This window comes from Hypanus sabinus, chromosome 3 (assembly GCF_030144855.1).
Source record: "Hypanus sabinus isolate sHypSab1 chromosome 3, sHypSab1.hap1, whole genome shotgun sequence".
NCBI classification, from domain to species: Eukaryota; Metazoa; Chordata; class Chondrichthyes; order Myliobatiformes; family Dasyatidae; genus Hypanus; species Hypanus sabinus.
The window spans coordinates 44,574,712-44,598,258 of record NC_082708.1 but is presented as its reverse complement, the minus strand read 5'-3'; the positions used below and the strand labels follow the sequence as shown (position 1 = coordinate 44,598,258).

At 42.7% G+C, this 23,547-nt stretch overlaps 1 protein-coding gene and 1 long non-coding RNA gene across 6 annotated transcripts in view; one reads left to right on the top strand and one right to left on the bottom strand.

Annotated features, from left to right (window-relative positions):
- Positions 1–23,547, bottom strand: part of LOC132391263 (uncharacterized) — a 44,668-nt gene that overhangs the window by 16,556 nt on the left and 4,565 nt on the right. The window contains exon 2 of the long non-coding RNA XR_009511147.1: positions 2,268–2,378. This is a non-coding gene — a long non-coding RNA (uncharacterized LOC132391263). The remainder of the gene's footprint in view (positions 1–2,267; positions 2,379–23,547) is intronic.
- The window catches only part of sgcg (sarcoglycan, gamma), a 612,351-nt gene continuing 591,713 nt past the window's right edge, over positions 2,910–23,547 (top strand). The window contains exon 1 of one of the 5 annotated variants that reach the window (XM_059964202.1): positions 2,910–2,973. The gene's annotated coding sequence lies outside the window, so the exon portion shown is untranslated. Of the gene's footprint in view, positions 2,974–3,214; positions 3,263–3,309; positions 3,423–11,242; positions 11,261–23,547 lie in introns of those variants that run through there. The other 4 variants (XM_059964201.1, XM_059964199.1, XM_059964196.1 and 1 more) reach the window with 4 other exon arrangements.

Sequence of the window (23,547 nt, the reverse complement as noted above, 5' to 3'; positions counted from 1 at the left end):
TGTACATCAAAACATACAGAGAAATGTGTCACTTGCATTAACAACCAACACAACCTAACAATGTGCTGGGGGACAGATTTAAGTGTCACCAGTGCCAACATAACATGCCTGCTATGCTCAGCAGAACAACAGCAGCAAAACAAGCCCCTATCCTCCCTCCCACCTTCCACACACAGAGACAGTCCTCAAACCCCAGGAGAGGCCACTGGGCCTCCAGCAGACTCGCAGACTATGAGCCTCCGACCCCAGACCCACAGACCCAGGGCTTCGGCCTTTCGGCTTTAACTTCCGGGCTTCCAATCGACCTTCGATATCAACCCTGATAACGGGACCCTGAACTCCAAGCCTCAAACTCCAGACCCGCCAATGATGGAACCCCAACTCCAACTCTGAATTTTGTCTCAAATTTAGAGAGCTACATGGAGTGACTGGATATCATTGTGCATCAAATTAGTTGAACAAATTGGGTAAATAAAGAAAAAAGAAACTGCAGAGTTGTAGACCAGCTCAGCACATCACTGAAACCAGCCTCCCCCCAGGACCCTGTCTATACTTCTCACTGCCTCAGTAATACTGCCAGCATAATCAGAGTCCCCATCTACCTCATTCTCTCTTCTTCCCTCTTCCAAAAAGCAGAAGATACTGAAGGCACAAACCTCCAAGCTCAAGGACAGCTCTATCCCACTGTTACCATGCTCATGAACAAACCTCCAAGCTCAAGGACAGCTCTATCCCACTGTTACCATGCTCATGAACAAACCTCCAAGCTCAAGGACAGCTCTATCCCACTGTTACCATGCTCATGAACAAACCTCCAAGCTCAAGGACAGCTCTATCCCACTGTTACCATGCTCATGAACAAACCTCCAAGCTCAAGGACAGCTCTATCCCACTGTTACCATGCTGATGAACAAACCTCCAAGCTCAAGGACAGCTCTATCCCACTGTTACCATGCTCATGAACAAACCTCCAAGCTCAAGGACAGCTCTATCCCACTGTTACCATGCTCATGAACAAACCTCCAAGCTCAAGGACAGCTCTATCCCACTGTTACCATGCTCATGAACAAACCTCCAAGCTCAAGGACAGCTCTATCCCACTGTTACCATGCTCATGAACAAACCTCCAAGCTCAAGGACAGCTCTATCCCACTGTTACCATGCTCATGAACAAACCTCCAAGCTCAAGGACAGCTCTATCCCACTGTTACCATGCTCATGAACAAACCTCCAAGCTCAAGGACAGCTCTATCCCACTGTTACCATGCTCATGAACAAACCTCCAAGCTCAAGGACAGCTCTATCCCACTGTTACCATGCTCATGAACAAACCTCCAAGCTCAAGGACAGCTCTATCCCACTGTTACCATGCTCATGAACAAACCTCCAAGCTCAAGGACAGCTCTATCCCACTGTTACCATGCTCATGAACAAACCTCCAAGCTCAAGGACAGCTCTATCCCACTGTTACCATGCTCATGAACAAACCTCCAAGCTCAAGGACAGCTCTATCCCACTGTTACCATGCTCATGAACAAACCTCCAAGCTCAAGGACAGCTCTATCCCACTGTTACCATGCTCATGAACAAACCTCCAAGCTCAAGGACAGCTCTATCCCACTGTTACCATGCTCATGAACAAACCTCCAAGCTCAAGGACAGCTCTATCCCACTGTTACCATGCTCATGAACAAACCTCTTGTGGGGTAAGGCAAACTCTAGACCTCACAATCTGCCTCATTCAGATCTTGCACTTTATTTTTTACCTGACTGCAGTTTCTCTGTATTGTAAGCCCAGCTTTTCACTGTGACAATAATAAACTCATACCTATACCAATAAACCAGTAACATTACCGCTGCCCAGTGAACCTACTATTGGGAGGTATTATCTAACTTATTAGACAAAGGCTTTTCAGAAGAGAAATTGGGAAGCATTCAGAGTGATAGAAGTCGCTACTCACAGAGACATTAGAACTGGCAGAGGCTAGATTCGGGATCAGAGAGTTGTTGAGGCAAAGTGAGTGCCGACGTTCCAGGTTGAAACCCCGCATTAGGATTGAAAATGAGGCATAGAGGACGAGGTAGATTGTACAAAGTGGAGATAAACTATTGGGAGAAGTGGTGAATAAATTGTACATACTTCAGATCCAAACGGGGAGGCCTGAATCGGGAGACTGCCTCACTCCCCACCACCGCCCGGGTCCTTCTGCCCCTCCTCTCCACACTCACTTGGCAGCTATCAAACGCTGCCTCAGTCCTCCTCTCACCTCTTTCTGGTGTCCTGGCTGTGCTTTCCATTCGCGTGGGTTGCTTCCACAGACTTCTCGACTTACTGCAGTAGTTCGTTTTGTTTTTGCTGGCGGCACCTTTCTTCACTCCTGTGGATTGATGTAAGGACATTTGATGCAACATTGATAGACTTTGTATAACCAAAGTTATTACAGGAAAGTCGCGGTAAATGAAGACAAGTTACAGATCAATCAAGATCCAAATAAATGAACTGCTACATTGCCGATTCCTGTTCCCGTGTTGTGACATGTGAATTGCATAACTGGACAGAAAATTATTAATACTGATCTGACCAACTTTGTAAAACATATTGTGAAAATATGTTAGCATTATGCTTATATATGTTCAAAATAACGTGTTTCAAAAGTAGAATTTTAAAGCAAATTAGGCGCAATGATTTTAACGCCTTTCACTTTAGAGGGCGTTCCTTTGGTTGCATGCATATATCTCACGTCCTTCACCGGCTTTCGTTCAGATACAACTGCAAAAACCGGGGGGGGAAAAAACACATCAAGCCCGGCTCTCGGGCAACAGCATCCACTCGACCCGCGCCGGTACGTCCAGAGAACCCGAGATTAACTGTCCATGTGATTACGGTGGAGACGGAGATGAACTACAAAGCCCAGGCTGCAGAGCGAGCGCAGGCGCGGCAAAGCCAGGAGCGGGGATCCTTTCCCCAATGAGGTACTGTACCGGCTAGATCATATGGTGTTCTACCAAGAATATGATTCAGTGCTTCGCCCTAGAGAAAACGAATGAGAGCTTGTTGCCGCTGTATGACATACACTGGATTTTCAAGGCTTTATTCCCACTAAAAAAAACTATTCTTGAAATTTTCTGGTGCCACGTGTAGAAGAATTCTATTGTAAAAAATTGAGAGCTGATTGGCAGATGCAATTTGACAAGGATGTATGAATATTGCGGAGTATAAATCTTGGCACGGATCGACAGAAATGAGCATATTTCCCGCTAGGTAGGCCGGGTGTTACCGTGTAAAAAGGCGTGGTGTGAAAATGGAAATGAACTTGTCAAAATTTGTTACTGTCTAACACTGTTGCGGAGCGCCCTGTTCTCTCTAGTTTATTCCGAAATAACTAAGGGTTTCCATTCACGCAGGTAACTAGTGGCTTCAGGTAAGGTTATACATTGTCTAGTATGCTGCTTTCTCATTAACTACAATTGTTATTTATGAGCATTTACTAATAGACGGCCACATCTGTTATCCGCCGCGTTTTAAACTCTCAGAAAACCTCCGAAGTATTCTATTAGCCTCTCTGTCCAATGCAGTTAGATTAATGTAAGATCGAAGAAGTGAATGTGGCGTGTAGTAACGCTGAATTAGAATCAGGACCGTCCATTGATAATTAACTCCAATAGTATTTAAAAAACTTCAAATGGACTGGCCAAAGCTATTCCCGAGTTTGCTTACATCAACCTCATCGCGCCCGCACCGCAGAGAAGCAGGCGCCGTCACTTACCATGATTTATAGCTATCAGTGACTTTTAAAAGGAAAGGTTCTCTTTGATGATGGTACAGTGCTGCGCCTTTTTTTTTGCCAGTTTTCAAGCAGAGAAAGATTAAGTGGCTGAGTGGTAATTGGCGGTGCTGAAGGGAACGCCGTATGGAGGCTGTAGTGTGGTTTTGTTATCTCTGTTCATTTCTAATGCCTAACAGTATTTGGCGATCGATACATTCACTGTGAAACGTACCGCAAAACTGTTAGGAAAAGAAACCAGGAAACTCCAAACAGAATGGCTGCACCCGCGGAAGTATTGTATACTGTCAAAACCTGACGTTGCCCATGGGTTGTTGAGCAGCTCCTGTCCTGATATTTCTTATGCGCTGACATTACAATTCTCACAGACAAAAAGTTAAGAAACGATCTGTTTTATGGTACAGTTGGTGTCGCGATCAATGTAGGGTCAATGTGTTTTAGTCTGGGAATTTGAAACCGTGCGCATAAATGATATGTACATAGTTTATGTCCCAATTCTAGTTCGCATCAAAATGTATTTAACACGCGTAATTTTGTTAAAATAGCAAAACGTGTTTTAGTGGGTATCAACCACTTGCCGTCCAGTTACTCATCGTAAATATGCCTGCTTCAAGTTTTTGCGTGGCTCGGTTAGTTAACATAACTTCGAGTTAGTGTTGTTTGTTCGAGTTAGTGTTGTTTGTTGCGGGACCAATCCTGGCACCCAGGTGTACAGAAGCCCGCAATGAAGCTCTAGCTTTCTTGGTAACCTTGGCTAAGGCGAAAAGTATAATAAAATCAGTCTGCCTCTCGATTAGACGTCATTCCATTGATGTATTTGAACATTTCGTGTGCTTTTAGAGAAAATTCGATTACAACGAAACCGAGGGGTGGTTTTTAAAAATCTGTATCAGCCCTGAAACGATTGGCTTTCCTGTTCCACGGTAAAGCTGTAACTTGCATTCCGTAGTAGCGCAGCTCTGAGTTTAAGCCGTATGCCAGACTCCCTCACATTCAGCTTCGACCATTAAATGAAATTATCGCCTTTAGGAGTAATGCTTTCCCGGGCGACAGTGACAATCTAGTGAGGCTTTCTTAGTGCCGAAAAATCAATGTGAAACGGCTTGTTGCAACTGGAGAGCCGGAGGATTTCCGATGGGTGTTTCCGGCAGCTTGGCAGAGACGTGTGGTGGCCCCGGCGTGCCCGCGGCTGGCCCCCTCCCCCGTCGGTATTGTGCATCGATTATGTGGTATTTTACTCGGAGCGGCCGAAGACTTCTCTTTCTCACACTTGTTCACGTAACCCGCCTGCAGCCGTGGAAAATGGAACCTTCCTGTGTTCTCTGTGGTGTCAGAGGACTTGCTTCGAAAATGTCATCTTGTGGGTTTGCAGTGGGAAGGGAATACCAAAACAAAAAGATATTCTCTGGAGTGGTTTTTTTCTGGACATGAGAACGTTTGTCGGGACTGATTACTTTCTGTTCTACGGGGTTATAACCAACCTTTATCGCGGTGGGTCACTCTGGTACCTCCAAGTCCGCTCGTTGTTTTATGGACAAAACACATTGTTTCGAAAAAAGACTTAGTTTAGGCTTAATGTAACTTTGAATTGTCTAGGTCACCAGGAATCTGCAGCATTCTTCAATTAATACCATCGGTGCTTCAACAATGTATTTTTCAATACTGAATGTAAACCGACATACCATACCTAACGTCTGAAGTGAGCGCTAAAGAATCGCTGAAATAAATAACGATGCTGTATTTGGCCGAAGTTCTGAGATGAGCCCAAAGTGGAAGCGGCAGATCAGGGAAGATGTTTTCCTTCCTCTAATTACTCAGGGCTGTGTGCTCTGAATGCACGGGCTGGAACTTTTCACAGTGTTGAATTCTCCTTCTGCTCTGTGAGCATCTTGGGCCCGGAGACGATGCATCTGTTAAAGGAAGTTTTGAGCATTACCTGGAATAGTTTCCGAGTGGTGATCAAACAGAGTTCACTGTAGAATATCTGCTTCAGGAGTCCAGTGTTGGATGTATGCGTGAAATTACAGTATTTTTCTCATTAAAAAAATAAAGATTAGTTTTATTTGTCGCATGTAAAACAAACAGTGAAACGCGTCGTTTGAGTCTGCAAACAGTCTGCAGATGTGCTGGGGACTTCCTGTGAGCGGCGCCATACTTCAGGCGCCGACGTAGCATGCCTACAAATTAATAACCCTAACTCGTATGTGGGAGGAAACCAGAGGAGGGGAATGCACAAAGTCCTTACAGGAACTGACCGCTGGCTTTGCAAAGCATTGCACTAACCGCTACACTGTAGGAATTGTGAGCAGGACTGCTGGGAGACGACTGAGAATACCATCCCGGAACAGCAGGATGCGCCAAGTCTTCCTGTTGCCAGGATAAGCCGCCTGTCTCTAGCCCTGTTGTGACTGTCATCGGAGAGACACTGAAGCTGGCGGATATAGAAATCTTTATTCAGCGGAACAAGCGTCAGACACTCTTTCAAGAAGAGGCCTGCCTGTCCCAATATTCCATGGCATTTTTATATGCTAAAGATCAAAAGTAACAGTAGGACAATTCTATAGTTACTGTTACAAGATAGAAGGTGCTCAAAAAGCTGAAATACCTAAAGGTCATTAAGTCACCAGGACCAGAAGAACTGCAACCTAGGGTTCTGAAAGAGCTGGTGTTAGAGACGGTGGTGGCATTATAAATGATCTTTCAAATATCATTGGACTCTTGCATGATGCCAGAGGACTGGGAAATTGCTAATGTTACTCTACTCTTTAAGAAAGGAGGAAGGCAGCGAAAAGTAATTTATAGACCAGTTAGCCTGACCTCAGTGGTTGAGAAGATGTTGGAGTCAATTGTTAAGGATGAGGTGATGGAGCACTTGGTGACACAGGACAAGATAGTACAAAGTCAGCATGGTGTCCTTCAGGGAAATCCTGCCTGACGAACCTGTTGGAATTCTTTGAGGAGATTACAAGTAGGATAGATAAAGGTGATGCAGTGAATGTTGTATATTTGGATTTTCAAAAGGGCCTTTGACAATGTGCCACACGTGAGCTGCTTACCAGGTTAAGAGCCCGTGGTATTACAGGGAAGTTACTAACACGGTTAGAGCATCGGATGATCGTTAGGAGACAGCGAATGAGAATAAAAGGATCCTTTTCTGGTTGGTTGCAAGTGGCTGGTGGTGCTTCACAGGGGTCGGTGTTAGGACCACTTTTTATGCTGTATATCAATGATTTAGATGATGGAATAGATGGCTTTGTTGCCAAGTTTACAGATGATACAAAGATTGATGGAGGGACAGGTAGTGTTGAGGGAACGGGTAAGATGCAGAAAGACTTAGACAGATTGGGAGAATGGACAAGGAAGTGACAAATGAAATACAATGCTGGAAAATGCATGGTCATGCACTTTGGTAGTAGAAATAAATGTGCAGACTATTTTCTAAACGGGGAGAAAATCCCGGAATCTGAGATGCAGAGGGACTTGGGAGTCCTTGTGCAGAACACCCTGAAGGTTAACTTGCAGGTTGAGTCAGTGGTGAGGAAGACAAATGTCTTGATGGAGTTCATTTCAAGAGGTCTAGATTACATGAGCAAGGAGGTGATGCTGAGGCTTTATAAGGCACTGGTGAGGCTTCACATTGAGTATTGTGAAGAGTTTTGTGCCACTCATCTCAGAAAAGACAAGCTGGCATTGGAGAGGGTCCAGAGGAGGTTCACAAGGATGATCCAGGAATGAAAGAGTTATCTTTCGAGGAACACTTGATGGCTCTGGGTCTGTACTTGCTGGAATTCAGAAGGATGAGGGGGGATCTCATTGAAACCTTTCGAATGTCGAAAGGCTTAGACAGAGTAGATTTTGAAAGGATGTTTCCCATGGTGGGAGAGTCTATGATAAGAGGGCACAGTATCAGGATGGAGGGACACCCTTTCAAAACAAGGATTAAAGATTTTTTTTAGCCAAAGAATGGTGAATTTGTGGAATTTGTTGCCACATGCAGCCGTGGAGGCCAGGTCATTGGGTGTACTTTAGGCAGAGATTAATAGGTTCTTGATTGTTCATGGCATCAAAGGTTACAGGGAGAAGGCTGGGAACTGGGGCTGAGGAGGATGAAAAAATGATCAGCCACAGTTGAATGGTAGAGCAGACTCAATGGGCCAGGTGGCCTAATTCTGGTCTTATTTCTTATGGTCTTATGCTTCTTCTAAATTGCATATAATTTTCAAACACCTCTAACACTCCAGACTCCCAAAATAAATGTTAATCCCCATCATCTCCCTAGCTGCATTCATGCACATGCAAACATCTCAGGTGATCAACCCCAGCCTGCAGTTCCAGGAAGACCATTGTTCAAAGCTGCACTTTAAATTCAATCTAAAATCCACATTCCAGCCTGAAGACTGGCTGCCGCTGAAATTTAATATTTGCTACAAACCCTAACTCCAGAATATGCCCTCACAACCCAGCCATTCCTTATTCAATCACAACAAGAAGCCATTTCATTTCTTCTAATTTTAATCATTTGTTGCTGCTTGTGGAGCAAAATAAACCTGGTAATAACTGGAAACTAGTTTGCTTTCTCGCTAACTTCCATAATGCGTCACACCAGAGGTACTTTCTTGCTCATTGCTATTTATTTCTTGTTTAGGAAACATTCAGCACTAACATTATACAAAGCACCCTCATGTATCAGTGCAGGCCTTGGACCAAGTCAGTACTTAACTCACACCTGTTCTTGCTGTAGATCAAGCTGGTTCGCAATACAATGGGAAAGACCGGAGTCAGGAGGAGGCCAACCTCCACCACTCAATGAGGAGGCCGTAGTGATAATTGGATTAAGAGAAATGTCAAAGATGGCAATGCTCAATATTTTCACATTTCCCTTCTTTATCCAGCCATGAGACAGCCTGTTGCTTAGTGTTCGTATTCATTAGGTGCTGTGTGACTTTCATGTTATGTTCTGTGCCGTTTCTTCTCTTTGGCCAGGTTAATGCAGTGACCTGGGTCCCATTGAACAAGAGGTGCAGGGGAACCACTGTTAAGGAGATGCACCATCATTTACTCTGTTAGTCCTAAAGCCAGCAGAGAGATCGATATCGGCTGTGGTGACAGGGTTGAGTGTGAGGCTGGGACTGTTGGTGGTGTCAATGGTAAGTGAGAGGAGTCTGAATGGGGTCAGACATTCAGTAGGAGCTGACAACAGTGGAAAGAAAAGGCTAGTAAGTGAATACCAAATGACAAGGCCAGATATTATATTGTGCTAAACAAGACAAGATATTATATTGTGCTAAACAATATGGACTTCAGCAAAGCCTTTGACAAAGTTCCACATGGAAGGTTAGTTAAGAAGGTTCAGTCGTTAGGTATTAATGCTGGAGTAATAAAATGGATTCAACAGTGGCTAGATGGGAGATGCCAGAGAGTAATGGTGGATAATTGTTTATCGGGATGGAGGCCGGTGACTAGCGGGGTGCCTCAGGGATCTGTTTTGGGCCCAATGTTGTTTGTAATATACATAAATGATCTGGATGATGGGGTGGTAAATTGGATTAGTAAGTATGCCGATGATACTAAGGTAGGAGGTGTTGTGGATAATGAGGTGGATTTTCAAAGCTTGCAGGGAGATTTATGCCGGTTAGAAGAATGGGCTGAACGTTGGCAGATGGAGTTTAATGCTGAGAAGTGTGAGGTTCTACATTTTGGCAGGAATAATCCAAATAGAACATACAGAGTAAATGGTAGGGCATTGAGGAATGCAGAGGAACAGAGAGATCTAGGAATAACTGTGCATAGTTCCCTGAAAGTGGAGTCTCATGTAGATAGGGTGGTGAAGAGGGCTTTTGGAACGCTGGCTTTTATAAATCAAAGCATTGAGTACAGAAGTTGGGATGTAATGCTAAAGTTGTACAAGGCATTGGTAAGGCCAAATTTGGAATATTGTGTGCAGTTCTGGTCACCGAATTATAGGAAAGATATCAATAAATTAGAGAGAGTGCAGAGACGATTTACTAGGATGTTACCTGGGTTTCAGCAATTAAGTTACAGAGAAAGGTTGAACAAGTTAGGTCTGTATTCATTGGAGCGTAGAAGGTTGAGGGGGGATTTGATCGAGGTATTTAAAATTTTGAGAGGGATAGATAGAGTTGACGTGAACAGGCTGTTTCCATTGAGAGTAGGGGAGATTCAAACTAGAGGACATGATTTGAGAGTTAGGGGGCAGAAGTTTAAGGGAAACACGAGGGGGTATTTCTTTACTCAAAGAGTGATAGCTGTGTGGAATGAGCTTCCTGTAGAAGTAGTCGAGGCCAGTTCAGTTGTGTCATTTAAGGTAAAATTGGATAGGTATATGGACAGGAAAGGAGTGGAGGGTTATGGGCTGAGTGCGGGTAGGTGGGACTAGGTGAGATTAAGGGTTCAGCATGGACTAGGAGAGCCAAGATGGCCTGTTTCCGTGCTGTGATTGTTATATGGTTATATAAGACAGAGATGCTGCAATCCTAAAATAAAGATCCTTCAAGTATTCAGCAATTACCTGAGGCATTAGATTGTTAGACCATGAGCTTTTTATTATCTCAGAGAGTATGGAGAAGTCTACTTTCATACTGTAAGGGTTTATGGTACAAGACATCAAAACTGTAATCAGTCATAACATTGTGTGGTTTATTTTATGAATACTGATTTATCGTGGAGCCTGCAGCTTCCAGACAAATATCTTTGATCGAATCTGAAAAGTGATGTGATTGAGTCTCAAAGCTGCATGATCTCTATCATCTCTAAAAGGCTGGCGTTCACAATAATAGGAACTTCAGTCACAGCATTGATCTCCACTAGTCTGCTCTTCAAAAGATCAGTGGTGGTGACCATGACATGACAGTGTTGCAATGAGAGGCTCTATTTCGCAATTATCATCCTTTTGTTTTCCTGAGTTGGTCTGTGTATAGAGAAAAGGATGTGAAGAAGTTCAAGTAATATTGTCAAATTGAGTGAATGGGCAAGAACTTGGCTAATATTGAAAAGTGCAATTATCCAATGTAGTCACAGATCAAAACAGTACTTTTAAAATAAGAATTGAGGTAATTTTGTTCAAAGAGATCTAACTATCCTTGTACACAATTCACCATGCAGGTGTAGAAAGCAATTAAGTTGGTTTTCATTACAAGAGGATTTGAAGACAGGGATATAGATGTTCTCTGTAATTATAAAGGGCCTGAACAAAACCACAACTGGAACATTACTTTGGTCTCCTTACTTAAATAAAAGGATATTTTTACCATAAAGGAGTTACAGTGAAAGTTCACCTGATCAGTTCCAGAAATGATGGGTTTGCAATACTTGGAAAGATTAAGAAAGCTGGGCATGTATGATCACGAATTTAGAAGAAGGAAGGCGATCTTATTGAAACAATTTTTTTTTTTTTGCAGAACTCAACAGGCAGAATGCAGGGAGTATGTTTCCCAAGGCTGGGGAGCTAGAAAAAGGTATCTCAAAATAAGGGGTCAGGCATCTTGGACTGAGATGAGGTGAAAATTCTTTATCAAGAGGGTGCAAATCTTTGAAATTCTTTACCCCAATGAGGTGTGGAGCGCATTCAACCAGGGATCAATAGATAGGGAATCAAACAGTATGGGGATACTGTCAGAAAATGGACCAGTCCTGCTTCCCAGCTAATTTTCCCTCTAACATGTTCTCGCAGCTCTCTACCAATCCCAATACCTTTCCACATATTTGTACAGCAGCCAACTAACCTACCAACCTATGTGACCTTGAAAGGTGGGGGGAATGTGAGAATCCAGTGGAAACTTGTGCAGTGGTAGAAAGAGCATGCAAACCCACACAGTCGACACTAGAGGACAGATTGAAACCAGTCATTTGTCCCCTTACTCCATTAGTCTCTGTCTCCTTGAGGTCTCTATACATATTACTCTTGTACACATTCCCTCCAAGGGAAGCAAAAGTGCTCTAATTGTGAGATGGAACCTCTTTCATTGCTTTACTAGCAGCACCAATATGATGCCCTTGTGTTCTTATCCAGTATCTGATGCAATCTCAGAAAGCTTGCTGGCCAATGTGGTTTGGTGGCAGTCAGAGGAGTATGGTGTGTAACTAGGCTTCAAGTTTTCAGCTACCAGCAACTCAAGAATTTTCATCTGGTATTCCATTTTCAATAATAAGGTTTGATAATGAGCATTTTGTAGTAGATTTTGTAAAAAGGACAGGCACGAAGGCAAAGGGGTAGTGTTGATTTGTAGGGAAAAAATGAAATCAAATCATTTGAAAGCGGTGACATAGAGTTGGAAGGGATTGAAGCATTGTGGATAGAGCTAAGGGACTGCAAGGGTAAAAGGGCCCTGACGGGAGTTATATACAGACCCCCAAACAGTGGTAAGGATGACAGAAAATGCATGCTAAAAGGGCAATGTTACAATAGTCATCGGGGATTTCAATATGCAGAAATGCATTGGGAAGATTGGGAATATCAGGTTGGTGCAGGATTCCAAGAGGAGGATATTCTAGAGTGCCTATGAGATGGCTTTTTAGAGCCCTCTAGATGATCAACTATGCCAGATTGGGGGTTAAGCAATGAACCAGAATTGATTAGGATTCTTTAAAGTAAAATAACCCTTAGGGGTAAGTGACCATAAGATGATCAAATTCACCCTGAAATTTCAGAGGGAGAAGCTAAAGGCAGATGTTTCAGTATTACAGTGGAGTAAAGGGAATTACATTGGCTGGAGAGGAGAGTTCTCCAGAAGTATTCTAAAGGCAAGAGGAAACAACCATGGCAAACAAGAGAAGTCAAAGCCAACATAAAAGCTAGAGAAGGCGTATAATAGAGCTAAAATCAAATACCAACAGAAGGCAACTAAAAGGTCATTAAGAAGGTAAAGATGGAAAATGAAAGTAAACTAGCCAAAAATATTAAAGAGGATAAAAAGTTTCTTCAGATACTGAATCTTCAGATACAGAAAGGTTGAACAAGTTAGGTCTTTATTCTTTGGAGTGTAGAAGGTTGACGGGGGGACTTGATAGAGGTATTTAAAACTATGAGGGGGATAGATAGAGTTGACATGGATAGGCTTTTTCCATTGAGAGTAGGGGAGATTCAAACAAGGGGACATGAGTTGAGAGTTAGGGAGCAAAAGTTTAGGGGTAACACGAGGGGGAACTTCTTTACTCAGAGAGTGGTAGCTGTGTGGAATGAGGCAGATTCGATATTGTCATTTAAAGTAAAATTGGATAGGTATATGTACAGGAAAGGAATGGAGGTTTATGGGCTGAGTGCAGGTCAGTGGGACTAGGTGAGAGTAAGCGTTCAGCACGGGCTGGAAGGGCCGAGACGGCCTTTTCATGTTGTAATTGTTATATGGTTATACATGAAGTGTAAAAGAGAGGCAAGAGTGGATATTTGTCTGCTGGAAAACGATGCTGGAGAGGTAGTACTGGGGGATAAGGAAATGGCGGATGAACAGAATAAGCATTTTGCATCAGCCTTCACCATGGAAGACACTAGCAGAATGGTGGAAGTTCCAGGTGTCAGGGGTCATGAAATGTGTGAAGTTACCATTACTAGGGAGAAGCTTCTTGGGAAATTGAAAGGTCTGAAGAGAGTTAAGTCACCTAGATCAGATGGTGTACACCCCAGGGTTCTGAATGAGGTGGCTGAAGAAATTGTAGAGGCATTACTAATGATCTTTCAAGAATCACTACTTTCTGGAATGGTTCCAGAATACTGGAAAATTGTAAATGTCACTGCACTCCTCAAGAAGGGGGAGAAAGGCAGAAGAAAGGAAATTATCAACCAGTTTGTCTGACCTCAGTGGTTCGGAAGATTTTGGAGTTGATTATTAACAATGAGGTCTCAGGGTACTTGGAAGCACATGATAAAATGGGCCGTAGTCAGCATAGTTTCCTCAAGGGGAAATCTTGCCTGACAAGTCTGTTTGAATTCATTGAAGAAATAACAAGCAGAATAGACAGAGGAGAATTGATTGATGTTGTGTACTTCGATTTTCAGAAGGCCTTTGACAAAGTGCTACACTTGAGGCTACTTAACAAACTACGAGCCCATGGTATTTTAGGAAAGATCCTAGCATGGATAAGGCAGTGGCTGATTGGCAGGAGGCAAAAAGTGGGAATAAAGGGAACCTTTTCTAGTTGGCTGCCGGTGACTAGTGGTGTTCCACAGTGGTCTCTGTTGGGACCAATTCCTTTTATGTTATATGTTGCAAAGTTTGTAGATGAAACAAAGATGGGTGGAGGGACAGGTGGTTTTGAGGAAATAAAGAGTCTACAGAAGGACTTAGACAGATTAGGAGAATGGACAAATAAGTGGCAGGTGGAATATGGTGTCAGGAAGTGTGTGGTCATGCACTTTGGGAGAAGAAACGAAAAGGTTCACCATTTTCTATGTGGAGAGAAAATACAAAAGTCTGAGGAGAATACAAAGGGATTTGGGAGTCCTCGTGCAAGATTCCCTAAAGGTTCATTTGCAAGTTGAGCCTGCAGTGAGGAATGCAAATTTGATATTAGCATTCATTTCAAGAGGACTAGAATATAAAAGCAAGTATGTAATGTTGAGAGTTTATTAAGCACTTGTGAGGTCTCACTTGGAGTATTATGAGAACCTTTGGGCCCCTTATCTTAGAAAGTATGTGCTAAAACTGGAGAGGGTTCAAAGGAGGTTCACGAAAATGATTCCAGGATTGAATGGCTTGTCATATGAAAAGCTTTTGATGGCTCTGGGCCAGTTTTCACTAGAAATCAAACGATTGGTGCCTAACTGAAACCTATTGAATGATGAATGGCCTTTATAGAGTGGATGGGGAGGGGATGTTTCCTATGGTGGGAGAGTCCAAGTCCAGAGGACAGAGCCTCTGGAGGAGGGGTGTCCTTTTAGAACAGAGAAGAAGAAGAAGAATTTCTTTAGTGAATTTCTGTGGAACTCTCTGCCACAGGCAGCTGTGGAGGTCAAGTCTTTATGTGTACTCAGGGCAGCGTTTGATAGATTCTTGATTGTTCATGGCATGAAGAGATACAGTGAGAAAGCAGGAGATTGGGGCTGAGAGGGAAAATGGATCAGCTGTGATGAAATGACTTGGTGGGCTAAATGGCCGAAATCTGCTCCTATACCTTAAAGTTTTATGGCCTTATAAATTGAGAACTAATATAGAGAAGGCATTGGGGATTGGCACTGAAAGATTACTGTTATTTTGTCTTTTGTTCGCACAGTCTCTACCTGGGAAGTTCAAACATGTCCTCCTTTCCTATCCTCCACCTTTTTATTCTGGCATCGGCTCCCTTCCTTTTCAGACCTGCTTCGTGTACAAGTATGATTTGGAGTTTCTGATTGCCTGTCACTTTAATTTTACACCTCATTTCAGTTCCCACTCCCATCTGTGTTTGGGTAACTGGACACTCCCAACCCAGCTCAATGGATGCCTGAGGAATTGCACCTCTTACTTTCAAGAGATTTTACAGCATCTTTGGCTCACAGGGTTCAACAATCTCAGAATCCCATTTAGATCTTCTGAAGACACATCACTTGTTCTTTATTGTCCCCGCGAACACCCTCTTTGTCTTGCTCTACAGTTCTCTTTTATAATTTAATCTCTCCTGCTATCCCATATCCTAAACATTTTCTTTTATGCTTTCCTTTGCTTTTCTGCATCTATTTTGTTAAAATCTGTTCATTTTCTTCGGATCTCCCTTGTGGCTGAAGCGAACGTGTTTCCACTGCAGGTTTGTTTAGTTCTGAGCTGAGCCGTGGTACAGTGGAGCTTGATGGGTCAAATGGCTGGGTTAATTGGCTTGTCATTTTGCTCCTTCTGCTGATTGTGTTTGGCTCCCAACTACACAGCAGGTCTCAAAGTGCTTCTCTTATAATCACTCCAACCTCAGTCATCAAGTTACATTTAAAACCGCTTACATAGTGACTATTTCTCAGTTCTTAGAAAGATTATTGCTCTGAAACATTTGATTCTCTCAACAGCAGCCTAACTTGTCAAGTGTATTCAGATTTGTTTTATTTTAGATTTTCAGCATCTGCAGTATGTTTTTTGCTTTTATTTCATAAAGGTTTTCCAGCTGTTTTATATTTTTGATTTCATAAGTTATTAAATGCCATTTCACAGTAATACCGGCAACTTTCTGTGCTAAAAGTATGGTGAAATAGAAAAAAATGTACCATAAAGCACAAGTTAAATTAACAAATTAACAAAAAATCTTTCTAGGTAGATGTTAACTATTTGACTGTTGTAATTGTATGTAAATATTGTTGGAATAGTGCTTTCCAAGTAATCATGACTACTTGTGGCAGGTAAGTGTAGAACTGAGCATTTGATAAAATGCATTATATGATATTTTGGTCACAGTGCCAAACTGGCATACATTCGAGACTCTGATTTACATTTCATGTGGTCATTTAGCTGCCTCTGGCTATATTCTGATCGAAAGGTCAACAAAAGGAATGAGTGGTAGTTTTACATTCTGAATTCACAGTACTACCTTTTACACAAAGCCATGCCTGAAAATGCTGACAATAATGTAGATAAATCAGATATTGTAAGAGGAAGAGGACAGCGAGGCTTGAGAGGAAGTGCGGCGGCGGCCATTTTCAAATTGTCCAATTGGTTCTCAGATCGGAGTTCTGAGAGGCGGGACTGCGCAGGCGCGTGAAGGAGGCCCCGGAAGGAGGGAAGATATATAAAGGAGATACTGAGTGAGGTAGTTCTCTTTTGGAAGAGGACAGCGAGGCTTGAGAGGAAGTGCGGCGGCGGCCATTTTCAAATTGTCCAATTGCTTCTCAGATCGGAGTTCTGAGAGGCGGGACTGTGCAGGCGCGTGAAGGAGGCCCAGGAAGGAGGGAAGATATATAAAGAACGCTGCCTTAAGAAGCGGGCAGCTTCGTTTGCGGGCAGCGGAGTGAGCTGGGAGCAGAGTGTAGGGCTTGGGCTCAGAGGGCTTAGGCGGAAGAGGGCACAGTAGGCTTATCTTTTAGTTCTTTTATTTTCAGTTATTTGGGAGGTATGAGTGTGAGGGCAGCTTGTTGTTCTCGGTGTCAGATGTGGGAGATCCTGGAGTCTCCGAGCCTCCCGGACCTCCACATCTGCGCCAGGTGCGCCGAACTGCAACTCCTGAGGGACCGAGTTAGGGAACTGGAGCTGCAGCTCGATGACCTTCGCCTGGTCAGGGAGAGTGAGGAGGTGATAGAGAGGAGTTACAGGCAGGTGGTCACTCTGGGACCACGGGAGGCAGATAGGTGGGTTACAGTCAGGAAGGGGAAGAGGCAGGTACTAGAGAGTACCCCAGTGGCTGTACCCCTTGACAATAAGTACTCATGTTTGAGTACTGTTGGGGGAGACAGCCTACCTGGTGGGAGTGACAGTGGCCGAGCCTCCGGCACAGAGGACGGCCCTGTAGCTCAGAAGGGTAGGGTTAGAAGAAAGAGGTCCATAGTAATAGGGGACTCAATAGTCAGGGGCTCAGACAGGCGTTTCTGTGGAGGTGACCGGGAGTCCCGGATGGTAATTTGCTTCCCTGGTGCCAGGGTTCGGGACGTTTCTGATCGCATCCAAGATATCCTGAAGTGGGAGGGTGAAGAGCCAGAGGTCGTGGTACATGTAGGTACCAATGACATAGGAAGGAAAGGGGAAGAGGTCCTGAAACGAGAGTATAGGGAGTTAGGAAGGCAGTTAAGAAGAAGGACCGCAAAGGTAGTAATCTCGGGATTACTGCCTGTGCCACGCGACAGTGAGAGTAGGAATAGAATTAGGTGGAGGATGAATGCGTGGCTGTGGGATTGGAGCAGGGGGCAGGGATTCAAGTTTCTGGATCATTGGGACCTCTTCTGGGGCAGGAGTGACCTGTTCAAGAAGGACGGGTTACACTTGAATCGTGGGGGGACCAATATCCTAGCGGGGAGGTTTGCTAGGGCTACAGGGCGGACTTTAAACTAGTAAGATGGGGGGGCGGGAGACTATTTGAGGAGACTATGGGAGAGGAGGTTAGTTCACCAGTGGAGCAAGTAAATAGACAGTGTGTGAGGGAGGAAAGGCAGGTGTTGGAGAAGGGATGCGCTCAGCCCGAAGATGTAGGGGAGAAGAAAGAAAAGGATAATAAATTTGAATGCATTGTTAGGGATGGAAAGAGAGGAGGAGATGGAGAGTATCTTAAATGTATCTATTTTAATGCTAGGAGCATTGTAAAAAAGGTGGATGAGCTTAAAGCGTGGATTGATACCTGGAATTATGATGTTGTAGCTATTAGTGAAACATGGTTGCAGGAAGGGTGTGATTGGCAACTAAATATTCCTGGATTTAGTTGCTTCAGGTGTGATAGAGTAGGAGGGGTCAGAGGAGGAGGTGTTGCATTGCTTGTCCGAGAAAATCTTATGGCGGTGCTTTGGAAGGATAGATTAGAGAGCTCCTCCAGGGAGGCCATTTGGGTGGAATTGAAGAATGGGAAAGGTGCAGTAACACTGATAGGAGTGTATTATAGGCCAGCTAATGGGGCGCGTGAGTTGGAAGAGCAAATGTGTAAGGAGATAGCAGATATTTGTAGTAAACACAAGGTGGTGATTGTGGGAGATTTTAATTTTCCACACGTAGACTGGGAAGCTCATTCTGTAAAAGGGCTGGATGGTTTAGAGTTTGTGAAATGTGTGCTGGATAGTTTTTTGCAACAATACATAGAAGTACCAACTAGAGATGGGGCAGTGTTGGATCTCCTGTTAGGGAATGTGATAGGTCAGCTGACAGATGTATGTGTTGGGGAGCACTTGGGTCCAGTGATCACAATAGCATTAGCTTCAATATAATTATGGAGAAGGACAGGACTGGACCTAGAGTTGAGATTTTTGATTGGAGAAAGGCTGACTTTGAGGGGATGCGAAGGGATTTAGAGAGTGGATTGGGTCAAGTTGTTTTATGGGAAGGATGTAATAGAGAAATGGAGGTCATTTAAGGGTGAAATTATGAGGATACAGAATCTTTATGTTCCTGTTAGGGTGAAAGGAAAGGTTAAAGGTTTGAGAGCACCATGGTTTTCAAGGGATATTAGAAATTTGGTTCAGAAAAAGAGGGATGTCTACAATAGATATAGGAAGCATGGAGTAAAGGAATTGCTCGAGGAATATAAAGAATGTAAAAGGAATCTTAAGAAAGAGATTAGAAAAGCTAAAAGAAGATACGAGGTTGGTTTGGCAAATAAGGTGAAAGTAAATCCGAAAGGTTTCTACAGTTATATTAAAAGCAAGAGGATAGTGAGGGATAAAATTGGCCCCTTAGAGAATCAGAGTGGTCAGCTATGTGTGGAACCGAAGGAGATGGGAGAGATTTTGAATGATTTCTTCTCTTCGGTATTCACTAAGAAGAAGGATATTGAATTGTCTAAGGTGTGGGAAACAAGTAAGGAAGTTATGGAACCTATGGCAATTAAAGAGGTGGAGGTACTGGCGCTTTTAAGAAATTTAAAAGTGGATAAATCTCCGGGTCCTGACAGGATATTCCCCAGGACCTTGAGGGAAGTTTGTGTAGACATAGCAGGAGCTCTGACAGAGATCTTTAATATGTCATTAGAAACGGGGATTGTGCCGGAGGATTGGCGTATTGCTCATGTGGTTCCATTGTTTTAAAAGGGTTCTAGAAGGAAGCCTAGCAATTATAGACCTATCAGTTTGACATCAGTGGTGGGTAAATTAATGGAAAGTATTCTTAGAGATAGTATTTATAATTATCTGGATAGACGGGATCTGATTAGGAGTAGCCAGCATGGATTTGTGCGTGGAAGGTCATGTTTGACAAACCTTATTGAATTTTTTGAAGAAGTTACGAGGAATGTTGACGAGGGTAAGGCAGTGGATGTAGTCTATATGGACTTCAGCAAAGCCTTTGACAAAGTTCCACATGGAAGGTTAGTTAAGAAGGTTCAGTCGTTAGGTATTAATGCTGGAGTAATAAAATGGATTCAACAGTGGTTAGATGGGAGATTCCAGAGAGTAGTGGTGGATAATTGTTTATCGGGATGGAGGCCGGTGACTAGCAGGGTGCCTCAGAGATCTGTTTTGGACCCAATGTTGTTTGTAATATACATAAATGACCTGGATGAAGGGGTGGTAAATTGGATTAGTAAGTATGCCGATGATACTAAGGTAGGAGGTGTTGTGGATAATGAGGTGGATTTTCAAAGCTTGCAGGGAGATTTATGCCGGTTAGAAGAACGGGCTGAACGTTGGCAGATGGAGTTTAACGTTGAGAAGTGTGAGGTTCTACATTTTGGCAGGAATAATCCAAATAGAACATACAGAGTAAGTGGTAGGGCATTGAGGAATGCAGAGGAACAGAGAGATCTAGGAATAACTGTGCATAGTTCCCTGAAAGTGGAGTCTCATGTAGATAGGGTGGTGAAGAGGGCTTTTGGAACGCTGGCCTTTATAAATCAAAGCATTGAGTACAGAAGTTGGGATGTAATGCTAAAGTTGTACAAGGCATTGGTAAGGCCAAATTTGGAATATTGTGTGCAGTTCTGGTCACCGAATTATAGGAAAGATATCAATAAATTAGAGAGAGTGCAGAGACGATTTACTAGGATGTTACCTGGGTTTCAGCAATTAAGTTACAGAGAAAGGTTGATCAAGTTAGGTCTGTATTCATTGGAGCGTAGAAGGTTGAGGGGGGATTTGATCGAGGTATTTAAAATTTTGAGAGGGATAGATAGAGTTGACGTGAACAGGCTGTTTCCATTGAGAGTAGGGGAGATTCAAACTAGAGGACATGATTTGAGAGTTAGGGGGCAGAAGTTTAAGGGAAACACGAGGGGGTATTTCTTTACTCAAAGAGTGATAGCTTTGTGGAATGAGCTTCCTGTAGAAGTAGTCGAGGCCAGTTCAGTTGTGTCATTTAAGGTAAAATTGGATAGGTATATGGACAGGAAAGGAGTGGAGGGTTATGGGCTGAGTGCGGGTAGGTGGGACTAGGTGAGATTAAGGGTTCGGCACGGACTAGGAGGGCCAAGATGGCCTGTTTCCGTGCTGTGATTGTTATATGGTTATATGGAGAACTGGGATTAGAGAAACCCTTGTTGCAAAAGCCATTACTAGTCCAAATACAATGAGCAAAGTAGATTACTTCATTGTAGAAATTTATCTTACTTCCTCAAACAAAATTTCATTGGTGACATTTCAAATGTTTTGATTGGTGACCTTAAGATTGGCTTAGAGCAATAGTAGCATTGGTATGTCTCCATGACAAAATGGAAAGTGTGTATATCAAAATGAAAATAGTTCTCGTACTATAAGGATAGTTTAATTCCAGCTTTAATAGACTTAGTCTTCTGTACATCTGAGTTTCTGGGGAGGGTTATTGTAATAAGTTCCACACTATGCTACTGGAGAATCTGGAACATGGAAGTTAGAACTACCAGGAAAAAAGAAATCATAAAAAAATATTAGGATATTTAAAAATTATAACCCAATGCACACTATGGATTACACAGCCAACTCTTTGTGGCTGTTAATAAACTCAATGAAAATAGGTTTGAGATTTCAAGCCATCTCCCAGTTGAACTGCAGCAAAAAGTAGTTTCAAACTTCACACTAATTGGTACTGATTCAGCAGTCTTCTTCAAAGAAAACACACAGATGGAAAGTAGGAGAAATGTTACCTTTGTGTCAGGCTTCAATTATTTTTGGACCTTGCTATATTTGGCCTCTAATTGCCCATTAAGATCATCACAGGAAGTTAAATCCTGCCATTGAAATGAACATAACCTTTTTAATGACTGCAAAACAAAATAGCAAGACAACTTACATTTCTTTATTGTTGTGCTAGTGCAGTTTAGTGCAATTAATGAAATGATATGCATCAAAAGTTCAGAGTTCAAATTACATTTATAATCAGTATGTATACTATATACAACCTTAAGATTTGTCTCCTAACAGGCAGCCACAAAGCAAAGAAACCCAATGGGAACGATTGAAAAATCAAACACCCACTGTGCAGAAAAAAATCAAATTGTGCAAGCAGTAAGAGTAGGCAAATAACTTTCAGAAATGAAGTTCACGAAAGTGAGTCCACAGACACGAAGCTAGCAGCCGGTGCGGTAGCCTATTAGTAGAGATGAGTAAACCTCACAGAGTGAATTGAACTGGCTCGTTCGATGCCTTTGGTCCTGAGACCCTGTCTTTTCCAATTCAGCCCAGCACTTAAATTGATCAAACCTCAGATCTTTCCTCGCTCTTGGGCCTGGGCTTCACCATGACTCCATATCACCTCCATTCATCTCATCTTGGTTCTGGTGTATTGCAATGCCTCCAAGGCCACTCTAGTGATGGCCAAACATTGGCTCCTTCTCTGTTCTGCTGCCTAGACTTGGCCTGTACCCAGCATGCCACAGCTACCCTGCACATTGCAAAAATGCCAGGTCGTACAGGAGTTCTAAAAGATCAATTCTGAAAGGGCAGATACAGGCAATTGATTGCAGTGATCATTTCCAGAAAAAGCGTAATCATTAAAATGTTTAGTTTTTTTAAGCTTTGTATGTCACAAGCAAATAGTTGCTGAGCTTTACCAGTGGTATCTAAAATTGGAAGTTTAACTGGAAGTGGAGGGAGGGAGGGGGGGGGAGGAGGAGAGAGAGAGAGAGAGAGAGAGAGAGAGATTGAATGATTGGAGAGAGACTAGTCAACTGATGAGGAAACCAGAAGTAGTGTTCTGAATTGAGGAATCCACAGTAATCCAGTTTGCATAAATACTGATGCCTCAGAGTTATACAGGGGACTTGGAATCTTTTGTTTTCATTTCAAATTTATAGTGGAGTTTCATTTATGCTTGATTCATTGGTCCAGATCTCTAGCTGCAGGGCCAGCAAAGTAGCCATGATATTATTGTACGATATTTTTTTATTTAAAGTAATGAATTGCAATCTAATCCAGAGAGGGGGGGACCCCACTGTAGGTTATAATCTGCTCATTGTTGATGTGAGTCAATAAGAAGGCCCTAACTCACTTTCCTGGTAGCTCAAAATCCACTGACTAGAATACTTATTTGATTGTTAGCTGATGTAATCTTATCATTTCTTCACATCTCTTTGTTTTGTCAACACACAAGGTTATTAGGGACCATGACAAACAGCTTCTGGGGCCTGTCTGTGCAAGTCACTATTATATAGATAAAGATGGTATTATGCTGACAGTTCTCTACTTTTCTTCATAGCATCAAGTTTCAGATGTAACATTGCTTTCTGCAACAATCCTTATCCATATAAGCTGTCAACCAACATATTTAAATGAAATTGTATTAGAAACACAGGAATGAAGGGTTAAAAAAAAGTCTATTGCAGTATTCCTCTTGTCTTTTTGCAACTAAAGGAAATCTAGTAGCTAAGAGATTTTGATATATTCACTGCATCTTCAGTTAATTCTAGCCACAGGGTTAAATATACCAGCCAATTGGATTAATGTGATTGAGGCCGTTCTGATCTGAAATTCTGAATGTACATATAAACAGTATAAACTGATTGAAAATTATCTGTACATTTTTGTAAGTATTAGATGTAGGAATGGAATATAAGGTATGATGATAGAACAGCAATTAAGATACTGAGAAATGGAAGACAGGACTAAAGGTCCAGTGATCTGAGTTCAAATTGCACCGGCAGGTGTAGGAGGCAAGACTGATCATGGGGAAGGTTTATTCCCATTGGTACATTTGTAGTTTGTACTGTGCTCTCTGTTCTGCACTGTACCAAAGTTTTTCGTTGGCTATGGAAG